Source organism: Schistocerca piceifrons, unplaced genomic scaffold (assembly GCF_021461385.2).
Source record: "Schistocerca piceifrons isolate TAMUIC-IGC-003096 unplaced genomic scaffold, iqSchPice1.1 HiC_scaffold_936, whole genome shotgun sequence".
NCBI lineage: Eukaryota > Metazoa > Arthropoda > Insecta > Orthoptera > Acrididae > Schistocerca > Schistocerca piceifrons.
The window spans coordinates 3885272-3897771 of NW_025729208.1; the positions used below are offsets into that span (position 1 = coordinate 3885272).

General features: G+C 56.9%; 1 non-coding gene and 2 pseudogenes across 1 annotated transcript; all 3 read left to right on the top strand.

Moving 5' to 3' along the window:
• The first annotated feature begins 4159 nt into the window (after window positions 1-4159).
• Window positions 4160-6079, top strand: LOC124771416. Its single transcript, XR_007013426.1, has one exon. It is a non-coding gene; the product is annotated as a small subunit ribosomal RNA (ribosomal RNA).
• A 361-nt stretch (window positions 6080-6440) lies between these two features.
• On the top strand, window positions 6441-6597 carry LOC124772011 (annotated as a pseudogene).
• Window positions 6598-6785: 188 nt separating this feature from the next.
• The window catches only part of LOC124771744, a 7645-nt pseudogene continuing 1930 nt past the window's right edge, over window positions 6786-12500 (top strand).

A 12500-nucleotide genomic window follows, 5' to 3' on the forward strand; every position in this document is an offset into this window, starting at 1 on the left:
CACGTCAGCCAGACACTCTGATCACGCACCCACTCTCTGCTTCTAACAGGCGCACATACAATATGTAAGCACCAGCATGGAACAACATCCAGTGCATCCTCTCCCGCCACATTACACAATCCACACTATCACAACCAGACCAGGAGGTCACCATGCGGAAAATAGAATATCCCACCCTTTCGGACATCCACCATTGCGCAGATAAGGCACCAACACCCACACATGTCCTATACAAACGGTGCACCCCAACATCACAATAGTACCTCCTGTCACAGCGCACAAACAATGACATGAGTCAAAGACACAGGTCTGACACAAGCATAGAATTGGAGCGCCGCCTCTAATAAGCCCAAAGGTGCATCCTGACGTGACAAATCTCATCATGTCACAAGCATTCACTTACTATAATCACTATCAACGAACCTGCCGCCCCGCCCCCCCCCCCCCCCCCACACACCTTTCCTTACAACAACGTGTAACCTAACCTAACCCATGTTGTACCTTAACCTAACCCATGTTGTACCTTAACCTAACCCCATGTTGTGCCTTAAACCTAACCCATGTTGTGCCTTAACCTAACCCATGTTGTCCCCTAACCTAACCCAAGTTGTCCCCTAACCTAACCCATGTTGTCCCTTAACCTAACCCATGTTGTGCCTTAACCTAACCCATGTTGTGCCTTAACCTATACCCATGTTGTCCCCTAACCTAACCCATGTTGTCCCCCTAACCTAACCCATGTTGTGCCTTAACCCTAACCCATGTTGTCCCCTAACCTAACCCATGTTGTGCCTTAACCTAACCCATGTTGTCCCCCTAACCTAACCCATGTTGTCCCCTAACCTATACCCATGTTGTCCCCTAACCTAACCCATGTTGTGCCTTAACCTAACCCATGTTGTGCCTTAACCTAACCACATGTTGTCCCCTAACCTAACCCAAGTTGTCCCCCTAACCTAACCCATGTTGTCCCCTAACCTAACCCATGTTGTGCCTTAACCTAACCCATGTTGTGCCTTAACCTAACCCATGTTGTGCCTTAACCTAACCCATGTTGTCCCCTAACCTAACCCATGTTGTCCCCTAACCTAACCCATGTTGTGCCTTAACCTAACCCCATGTTGTCCCCTAACCTAACCCATGTTGTGCCTTAACCTAACCCATGTTGTCCCCTAACCTAACCCATGTTGTCCCCTAACCTAACCCATGTTGTCCCCTAACCTAACCCATGTTGTGCCTTAACCTAACCCATGTTGTGCCCTTAACCCTAACCCATGTTGTCCCCTAACCTAACCCATGTTGTCCCCTAACCTAACCCATGTTGTCCCCTAACCTAACCCATGTTGTCCCCTAACCTAACCCATGTTGTCCCCTAACCTAACCCATGTTGTCCCCTAACCTAACCCATGTTGTCCCCTAACCTAACCCCATGTTGTCCCCTAACCTAACCCATGTTGTCCCCTAACCTAACCCATGTTGTCCCCTAACCTAACCCATGTTGTGCCCTAACCTAACCCATGTTGTGCCCTAACCTAACCCATGTTGTGCCCTAACCTAACCCATGTTGTGCCTTAACCTAACCCATGTTGTCCCCTAACCTAACCCATGTTGTCCCACTAACCTAACCCATGTTGTCCCCCTAACCTAACCCATGTTGTCCCCTAACCTAACCCATGTTGTGCCTTAACCTAACCCATGTTGTCCCCTAACCCTAACACATGTTGTCCCCTAACCTAAACCCATGTTGTCCCCTAACCTAACCCATGTTGTCCCCTAACCTAACCCATGTTGTCCCCTAACCTAACCCATGTTGTCCCCTAACCTAACCCATGTTGTCCCTAACCTAACCCATGTTGTCCCCTAACCTAACCCATGTTGTGCCCCTAAACCTAACCCATGTTGTCCCCTAACCTAACCCATGTTGTGCCTTAACCTAACCCATGTTGTGCCTTAACCTAACCCATGTTGTCCCCTAACCTAACCCATGTTGTCCCCTAACCTAACCCATGTTGTGCCTTAACCTAACCCATGTTGTGCCGTAACCTAACCCATGTTGTGCCTTAACCTAACCATGTTGTGCCTTAACCTAACCCATGTTGTGCCTTAACCTAACCCATGTTGTGCCTTAACCTAACCCATGTTGTGCCTTAACCTAACCCACGTTGTCCCTAACGTAACCCACGTTGTCCCCTAACGTAACCCACGTTGTCCCCTAACGTAAACCCACGTTGTCCCCTAACGTAACCCACGTTGTCCCCTAACGTAACCCACGTTGTCCCCCTAACGTAACCCACGTTGTCCCCTAACGTAACCCACGTTGTCGCCTATCGTAACCCACGTTGTCGCCTAAACCTGCTCTGTAATTGTTATACGACTCGTTCAATTAGTGTAGTGTTGCCCACCCGCAACCCTCGCAATATAGTTCGCTACTCGCACTGCCCGCTCCCCTGTGTATCGCTTCATGTTAAACACCTTGCAAGTCTTGCTGACTTTCCACATGCTCCTGCTGTACACTGTAATGTGGATGGCAGCAGTGGCGTACATGCCGCCCCCCCCCCCCCCACCTCTCCCCACGTCCCCTACCTTGCCCCCTGCCTTCGCAAGGTGGTTGGTGAACAAGTTTGCATGTTCAATGCCCTTCGCATGCGACGTACGCAGGCTACGTTGTGGTGCGGGCCTGTGTCAACTGTCCGCTGATGTCGTACGCGTGAACCACAATCTGTACTGCACATTCGTCCTTATGTACTGAATGATACATCGTGGCACATGTGTGACCGTACAACGACTGCGCCCAAAAACGGCGGACCATACAGTGCAAATATTGTGCACGCAGCTACGTGTCGTCTCCCTATGAGAGCTGGATTGCAGTGTGGTACGCCATAGAGACGTGTGGGAGGAACGGACGCCGTGGATGGCGATCAGCATGAGCTGTCTGTTGATGTATTCGGACTAGTCGTCTCTCCTCACACACCGTGATGGCATGGTGCAGGCGCGTTCCATATCTGCGACATGCTACAGAAGCCGGTTGACAGTCGTTCGAGCAATGGACATCGCATACGTACGGGGGCCACCTTCACGTATTGTCTAGGCGTGCACATTTTGTTGCGTGTATGTGGGCAGACGTAGTGTGGCGTGACACCTGACACAGGCATGCAATAATGGTTGAAGTTGCAAATGGCGATGGACGCCTACGTTTTCTGGTGAAGTTACGCAAATGAAGAAATGGTAACCCGTTGTGGTGCGGTTGTTCTCGCTAGGGGTGAATCGGTGATGGCGACGATAGGTTGAGGTACTAACCGGTTGTTCCAGCGATACCCACCATGCCGACGAAACTGAACGGCATCTGGGTGTGAAGCGATACGCGGCGGTGGCTGGGTGGGACCGTCCCCGGCCGGTGAGGGGGCGCCTCCCGGCGTGCTGGCCGCGCGGTGCGTGGGCGCACGCGCTACAGCCGGCTGGTGGGGGCGGCCAGTGGCAGGCGCGCCGGCCGACGGACGCGGCAGGCGTCGCAGCTGCGCGCCGGCGCACCCTGCGCGCGGCGCCGTGCGGCCAAAGTAGGTCCTCGCGGGCCCGGTGCGAAGCGCGGTGGACATCTGCAGTGTGCTGGTCCGATTGAGGACTGTGTGCGTTGAGGATGCGCCGCCGCCCGGCGCTCGGCGCCGCGACGCCGTCTGCTGCTCGGTCGCCCCAGCGGTTTCTCGCTGGTGGTTTGTATCGCAGCTGTGCGGATGTGTTGGCGTGTGCGCTGTGCTGGAGAGTTCGCTTCGGCACCCAAGTGGGGCTTTTGTCCTTCTGTGGCGCTGGCGTTGGAGCTGCCGGTCACCGTAGGTGGCGCGTGTTGTCTCCCGCCGGCAATGCCCACGACAGCACGCTCCCGGGCCTCTGTCGGCAGCGGCAAGCTCAGTTGGGAGCACGGGTGGTCGCACCGAAAGCGTCTACTCGCCTAACTCCGGGCGATTGCGCCTCTCTCGAACCCGACCAAGTACTTGGGACGGCGCTGCGCGCCGCCCGGGACCTGAGAGGGTTTCGAGGTGTATTGTGCAGGGGAGCTCAGCCTCCTCCTGTTTGTCAGAATGATTGAGCGGACGCTTGCGTGTTCGCGCGGGCCCCCCGGGACACACTCCCGGCGGCCGGCCTGCTCAGCTCTAGTTGACGCAGCTCCCTGGTTGATCCTGCCAGTAGTCATATGCTTGTCTCAAAGATTAAGCCATGCATGTCTCAGTACAAGCCGCATTAAGGTGAAACCGCGAATGGCTCATTAAATCAGTTATGGTTCCTTAGATCGTACCCCACGTTACTTGGATAACTGTGGTAATTCTAGAGCTAATACATGCAAACAGAGTCCCGACCAGAGATGGAAGGGACGCTTTTATTAGATCAAAACCAATCGGTCGGCTCGTCCGGTCCGTTTGCCTTGGTGACTCTGAATAACTTTGGGCTGATCGCACGGTCCTCGTACCGGCGACGCATCTTTCAAATGTCTGCCTTATCAACTGTCGATGGTAGGTTCTGCGCCTACCATGGTTGTAACGGGTAACGGGGAATCAGGGTTCGATTCCGGAGAGGGAGCCTGAGAAACGGCTACCACATCCAAGGAAGGCAGCAGGCGCGCAAATTACCCACTCCCGGCACGGGGAGGTAAGTGACGAAAAATAAACGATACTGGACTCAATCCGAGGCCCCGTATCGGAATGAGTACACTTTAAATCCTTTAAACGAGTATCTATTGGAGGGCAAGTCTGGTGCCAGCAGCCGCGGTAATTCCAGCTCCAATAGCGTATATTAAAGTTGTTGCGGTTAAAAAGCTCGTAGTTGGATTTGTGTCCCACGCTGTTGGTTCACCGCCCGTCGGTGTTTAACTGGCATGTATCGTGGGACGTCCTGCCGGTGGGGCGAGCCGAAGGCGTGCGACCGCCCCGTGCGTGCTCGTGCGTCCCGAGGCGGACCCCGTTGAAATCCCTACCAGGGTGCTCTTTATTGAGTGTCTCGGTGGGCCGGCACGTTTACTTTGAACAAATTAGAGTGCTTAAAGCAGGCAAGCCCGCCTGAATACTGTGTGCATGGAATAATGGAATAGGACCTCGGTTCTATTTTGTTGGTTTTCGGAACCCCGAGGTAATGATTAATAGGGACAGGCGGGGGCATTCGTATTGGCGACGTTAGAGGTGAAATTCTTGGATCGTCGCAAGACGAACAGAAGCGAAAGCATTTGCCAAGTATGTTTTCATTAATCAAGAACGAAAGTTAGAGGTTCGAAGGGCGATCAGATACCGCCCTAGTTCTAACCATAAACGATGCCAGCCAGCCGATCCGCCGCAGTTCCTCCGATGACTCGGCGGGCAGCCTCCGGGAAACCAAAGCTTTTGGGTTCCGGGGGAAGTATGGTTGCAAAGCTGAAAACTTAAAGGAATTGACGGAAGGGCACCACCAGGAGTGGAGCCTGCGGCTTAATTTGACTCAACACGGGAAACCTCACCAGGCCCGGACACCGAAGGATTGACAGATTGATAGCTCTTTCTTGATTCGGTGGGTGGTGGTGCATGGCCGTTCTTAGTTGGTGGAGCGATTTGTCTGGTTAATTCCGATAACGAACGAGACTCTAGCCTGCTAACTAGTCGCGTGACATCCTTCGTGCTGTCAGCGATTACTTTTCTTCTTAGAGGGACAGGCGGCTTCTAGCCGCACGAGATTGAGCATAACAGGTCTGTGATGCCCTTAGATGTTCTGGGCCGCACGCGCGCTACACTGAAGGATATCAGCGTGTCTTCCTAGGCCGAAAGGTCGGGGTAACCCGCTGAACCTCCTTCGTGCTAGGGGATTGGGGCTTGCAATTGTTCCCCATGAACGAGGAATTCCCAGTAAGCGCGAGTCATAAGCTCGCGTTGATTACGTCCCTGCCCTTTGTACACACCGCCCCGTCGCTACTAACCGATTGAATGATTTAGTGAGGTCTTCGGACTGTACGCGGCATTGACTCTGTCGTTGCCGATGCTACCGGAAAGATGACCAAACTTGATCATTTAGAGGAAGTAAAAGTCGTAACAAGGTTTCCGTAGGTGAACCTGCGGAAGGATCATTACCGACTAGACTGCATGTCTTTCGATGTGCGTGTCGTGTCGCGCAAACACGCTACCTGTACGGCCTCGCAGTAGCCGTGCGCCGCGTGCGGAACCACGCGTGCCTCTCAAAACTAGCGGCAATGTTGTGTGGTACGAGCGCTGAAGCGCTGGAGCGGCTGGCCTGCGGCACCTGGCGCCTGGCGCCGGTTTTTGAATTGACTTTCGCCCGAGTGCCTGTCCGCTCCGGTGTGGAGCCGTACGACGCCCGTCGGCCGTGAGGGCCGTTGGACACAGAACGCTGGAACAGGGGCCGCCACACGCCTCCACTCCCGCCTATGCGACCGTCTCGAAAGAGGACGGCGGAAACATTGAGAAAAAGATCACCCAGGACGGTGGATCACTCGGCCTCGTGGGTCGATGAAGAACGCAGCAAATTGCGCGTCGACATGTGAACTGCAGGACACATGAACATCGACGTTTTCGAACGCACATTGCGGTCCATGGATTCCGTTCCCGGGCCACGTCTGGCTGAGGGTCGGCTACGTATACTGAAGCGCGCGGCGTTTGCCCCGCTTCGCAGACCTGGGAGTGTCGCGGCCGCCTGTGGGGCCGGCCGCGTCTCCTCAAACGTGCGATGCGCGCCCGTCGCCTGGCGGTTCGCATACCGGTACTTTCTCGGTAGCGTGCACAGCCGGCTGGCGGTGTGGCGTGCGACACCTCGTACAACGACCTCAGAGCAGGCGAGACTACCCGCTGAATTTAAGCATATTACTAAGCGGAGGAAAAGAAACTAACAAGGATTCCCCCAGTAGCGGCGAGCGAACAGGGAAGAGTCCAGCACCGAACCCCGCAGGCTGCCGCCTGTCGTGGCATGTGGTGTTTGGGAGGGTCCACTACCCCGACGCCTCGCGCCGAGCCCCAAGTCCAACTTGAATGAGGGCCACGGCCCGTAGAGGGTGCCAGGCCCGTAGCGGCCGGTGCGAGCGTCGGCGGGACCTCTCCTTCGAGTCGGGTTGCTTGAGAGTGCAGCTCCAAGTGGGTGGTAAACTCCATCTGAGACTAAATATGACCACGAGACCGATAGCGAACAAGTACCGTGAGGGAAAGTTGAAAAGAACTTTGAAGAGAGAGTTCAAAAGTACGTGAAACCGTTCTGGGGGTAAACGTGAGAAGTCCGAAAGGTCGAACGGGTGAGATTCACGCCCATCCGGCCACTGGCCTCCGCCCTCGGCAGATGGGGCCGGCCGCCCGCGCGGAGCAATCCGCGGCGGGGTCGTGTCCGGTTGCCTTTCCACTCGCCGCGGGGTGGGGCCCGTTCCGGTGTGCGGTGGGCCGCACTTCTCCCCTAGTAGGACGTCGCGACCCGCTGGGTGCCGGCTCCTACGGCCCGGGTGTCGCAGCCTGTCCTTCCGCGGGCCTCGGGTTCGCGTCTGTTGGGCAGAGCCCCGGTGTCCTGGCTGGCTGCCCGGCGGTATATCAGGAGGAGTCGATTCGCCCCTTTGGGCGCTCGGGCTCCCCGGCAAGCGCGCGCGGTTCTTCCCGGATGACGGACCTACCTGGCCCCGGCCCCGGACCCGCGCCGCTGTTGGCTCGGGATGCTCTCGGGCGGAATAATCGCTCCCGTCAGCGGCGCTTCAGCTTTGGACAATTTCACGACGTAATGAAAGTGAAGGTCTCGCCTTGCGCGGGCCGAGGGAGGATGGGGCTTCCCCGCCCTTCACGGGGCGGCGGCCTCCGCACTCCCGGGGCGTCTCGTCCTCATTGCGAGGTGAGGCGCACCTAGAGCGTACACGTTGGGACCTCGAAAGATGGTGAACTATGCCTGGCCAGGACGAAGTCAGGGGAAACCCTGATGGAGGTCCGTAGCGATTCTGACGTGCAAATCGATCGTCGGAGCTGGGTATAGGGGCAAAGACTAATCGAACCATCTAGTAGCTGGTTCCCTCCGAAGTTTCCCTCAGGATAGCTGGTGCTCGTACGAGTCTCATCCGGTAAAGCGAATGATTAGAGGCCTTGGGGCCGAAACGACCTCAACCTATTCTCAAACTTTAAATGGGTGAGATCTCCGGCTTGCTTGATATGCTGAAGCCGCGAGCAAACGACTCGGATCGGAGTGCCAAGTGGGCCACTTTTGGTAAGCAGAACTGGCGCTGTGGGATGAACCAAACGCCGAGTTAAGGCGCCCGAATCGACGCTCATGGGAAACCATGAAAGGCGTTGGTTGCTTAAGACAGCAGGACGGTGGCCATGGAAGTCGGAATCCGCTAAGGAGTGTGTAACAACTCACCTGCCGAAGCAACTAGCCCTGAAAATGGATGGCGCTGAAGCGTCGTGCCTATACTCGGCCGTCAGTCTGGCAGTCATGGCCGGTCCTTGCGGCCGGCCGCGAAGCCCTGACGAGTAGGAGGGTCGCGGCGGTGGGCGCAGAAGGGTCTGGGCGTGAGCCTGCCTGGAGCCGCCGTCGGTGCAGATCTTGGTGGTAGTAGCAAATACTCCAGCGAGGCCCTGGAGGGCTGACGCGGAGAAGGGTTTCGTGTGAACAGCCGTTGCACACGAGTCAGTCGATCCTAAGCCCTAGGAGAAATCCGATGTTGATGGGGGCCGTCATAGCATGATGCGCTTTGTGCTGGCCCCCGTTGGGCGAAAGGGAATCCGGTTCCTATTCCGGAACCCGGCAGCGGAACCGATACAAGTCGGGCCCCTCTTTTAGAGATGCTCGTCGGGGTAACCCAAAAGGACCCGGAGACGCCGTCGGGAGATCGGGGAAGAGTTTTCTTTTCTGCATGAGCGTTCGAGTTCCCTGGAATCCTCTAGCAGGGAGATAGGGTTTGGAACGCGAAGAGCACCGCAGTTGCGGCGGTGTCCCGATCTTCCCCTCGGACCTTGAAAATCCGGGAGAGGGCCACGTGGAGGTGTCGCGCCGGTTCGTACCCATATCCGCAGCAGGTCTCCAAGGTGAAGAGCCTCTAGTCGATAGAATAATGTAGGTAAGGGAAGTCGGCAAATTGGATCCGTAACTTCGGGATAAGGATTGGCTCTGAGGATCGGGGCGTGTCGGGCTTGGTCGGGAAGTGGGTCAGCGCTAACGTGCCGGGCCTGGGCGAGGTGAGTGCCGTAGGGGTGCCGGTAAGTGCGGGCGTTTAGCGCGGGCGTGGTCTGCTCTCGCCGTTGGTCGGCCTCGTGCTGGCCGGCGGTGCAGGATGCGCGCGCCTGCGCGGCGTTCGCGCCCCGGTGCTTCAACCTGCGTGCAGGATCCGAGCTCGGTCCCGTGCCTTGGCCTCCCACGGATCTTCCTTGCTGCGAGGCCGCGTCCGCCTTAGCGTGCTCCTCCGGGGGCGCGCGGGTGCGCGGATTCTCTTCGGCCGCCATTCAACGATCAACTCAGAACTGGCACGGACTGGGGGAATCCGACTGTCTAATTAAAACAAAGCATTGCGATGGCCCTAGCGGGTGTTGACGCAATGTGATTTCTGCCCAGTGCTCTGAATGTCAACGTGAAGAAATTCAAGCAAGCGCGGGTAAACGGCGGGAGTAACTATGACTCTCTTACAGCATCCTTGTGATGTCGGGTGGATGATGGTTCAATTAGCCTCTCGGTGGGAAATCCTAGCTCTGGCCTTCAAGTGGCGGGAGTCGTGAGGGTGCTGCGGAAGGTTTCGCGTAGGTGTACCTTTCCAGTATCCCGACCGACAGAGCAGGGTGCTTTTTCGGGCTTGGGGGTTACCTCCCCCCCTGCCTTTGTTACAGCTGGTGCAACTAACAGAAGCAAACGTGGTACCAGGCCTCCCGCTGGAGCGCCTGTGCCAGCTGATGAGCCAGCCAACCAGCCAACCGGTGCGGGTCGAGCGCTGCTCCCCGCCATCTGCCCTGACTGTATGCGGTCCTTCTCCACCAAGACCGGACTTGGTGTCCATCGGCGTCGCGCCCATCCGATTGCTGCTAATGCTGAGATCAAGACCGAGAGGAAGAAGGCCAGGTGGTCCCAGGAAGAGCTCCTGCGTTTGGCCCATGCAGAAGCGACTCTTGCCACCCAGGGTTGCAGATTTTTAAACCAGGAACTTGCAAAGGCCTTCCCCGAGCGTACGCTGGAATCAATTAAGTGTCAGCGTAAAGCGCAGCCCTACAAAGACATGGTTGCGAATTTTGTCACCGAGCTCACTAGCGTGGATCGCGGCCTTCAGGGTCCTCCTAGCGAGCCTGCAGTCAGTCATTCTTTGCCACAGTCTCCACCTCGAGTGGAAGATGTTGACCTAGCCATCTGGTCATTTGTAGTAGAACTTCCCCAATCAGACCGCCGATTCCGCTCGCTTGATGATCTCGTGGCTCTGGGTCCCACCACTAGCCGTGAAACAATCCAGGCTATGTTGCTGTCTGTTCTTGATGAAGTAGGCAGCAGGGAGCCAGCCGTCCACCAAGCTGCAAGTATGCGGACCCAACAGCCCCCAGAGCGGAAGCGTGCACGCAGGAGATGGGAGTATGCGGTGGTCCAGCGTGCTTTCAAGAAGAACGGAGCACGCTGTATCAACGGACTTCTCGATGGCACACTCTTGCATCAGCCACCATCCATCCCAGGGCTGATTGAGTTTTGGACAGACCTCTTCTCTCCACCACGTGTCAGGTCTCGACCTCCGCGTGGGGAGGGTCTGTCCGATGAGCTGCTGCCATTCTCGAAGAGGGTGCCCTTCCGTGACCTCTGGGCTCCCATTTCTGCAGAAGAAGCCACCGCTGCTCTCCCGCCTCGCAATTCTGCTGCAGGTCCAGACGGCCTCACGCCGACACAACTGCGTCGCCTTCCCCGGGAGGTTCTCCTCAAGATCCTTAATTTCCTCCTCCTTTCCCGCTCCCTTCCTTCCCGACTCCTTCAGGCCAGAACAACCCTGCTGCCCAAGAAGACCGCCGCAGCATCCCCTGCTGACTTTCGTCCGATCACAGTGTGCTCGGTGCTGACCAGAGCCTTTCACAAGGTTCTGGTTGGCCGCCTGATGCGCTACTGTGTGTTGGACGGTCGCCAGCGGGCTTTCATCCCTCAGGATGGGATGCTTCACAACACCTTTCTTCTAGATCTGGCGATGACCCAGGCGTGCCGAGCTGCCGGCTCGCTGTACTTGGCATCTCTGGATGTGTCAAAAGCCTTCGACTCGCTTGCCCATGGTGCCCTTGGCCCGGTGCTACGGGCCCACGGTTTGCCGGTCGAGTTTGTTGACTACATCCAGGGATGCTATGAGGCGGGATCGACGGTTATCTGCGCGGATGGGAAGTCGTCAGATCTAGTGCGGCCTTCGAGGGGTGTTCGGCAGGGTGACCCGCTGTCTCCTATCCTCTTCAACATGTCCATTGACATTCTCTTGTCTCGCCTGCCTGCTCATATTGGTGCACGCATTCTTGGACGGCGGATAAATGCGGCTGCATTCGCCGATGACCTCCTGCTGTTTGCCGAGACTCGTGATGGGTTGCAGGAACTTCTCACCATCGCCACGTCGGCCCTGGGGGATCTCGGGCTCGAGGTCAACCCACGGAAGTGTTTTTCTCTCGCCCTTGTCTCATCAGGCCGGGAGAAGAAAACCAAGGTCGACGAGACTGTCATCTTTCGTGCTGGGGGGAACAACATCCCAGCACTGGCGATGGGAGATACTTTCAAGTATCTAGGCCTGCAATTTTCCACGTGCGGTCGCAGTCTTTTTCATCCCCGGCGGGAGGTCGAGAAGCAGATGAACATCATCAAGCGTGCACCACTCAAACCTCAGCAGCGGCTTTTTGCCCTTCGTTCTGTTATCCTCCCGGGTATTTTCCATGGTCTCGCCCTGGGGAGGACTCGTCTTGGGGCCCTCTCTTCCCTTGACGTCTGTGTTCGTGCAGCTGTTCGATCTTGGCTGCACCTGCCAGCAGATACGCCGGTCGGTTACTTCCACGCCCCCATCTCTCATGGGGGCTTGGGGGTGCCTGCAGCCCGCTGGCTGGGCCCTCTTCTTCGTAGGAGAAGATTGGCGAAGATGCAGGGACTGGGTGCGGCAGCGGACGACTCTTCCCAGGACTTAATCCAGCGAGAAATTCACCAACTGGACCACGCCCTGCAATGGCAGGGGGAAGTTATAAAGTCCAGTTACCAGTTGGGCCGGTGTTGGGCCGACCGCCTGCACTCGTCGGTCGACGGCGCTGCGCTACGAGAGTCTGCCCGAACACCAGGGCAGCACTGCTGGGTCTCCAATACGCGGCAGTTCGTAACCGGCCGCGACTACATCTCATGCCTGCGTGTCCGGATTAATGCCTTACCTACTCGGGCACGGCTGCTACGTGGGAGGGAAGGTGACACCAGATGCCGCGCTGGCTGCAATGCCACGGAGACTGCCAACCATGTCATTCAACAGTGCTGGAGAAGCGACGGGGCTCGCATTGCTCGACACGATGCCATGGCGTCCTATCTGGCGCGAGGCCTCCGCCGCA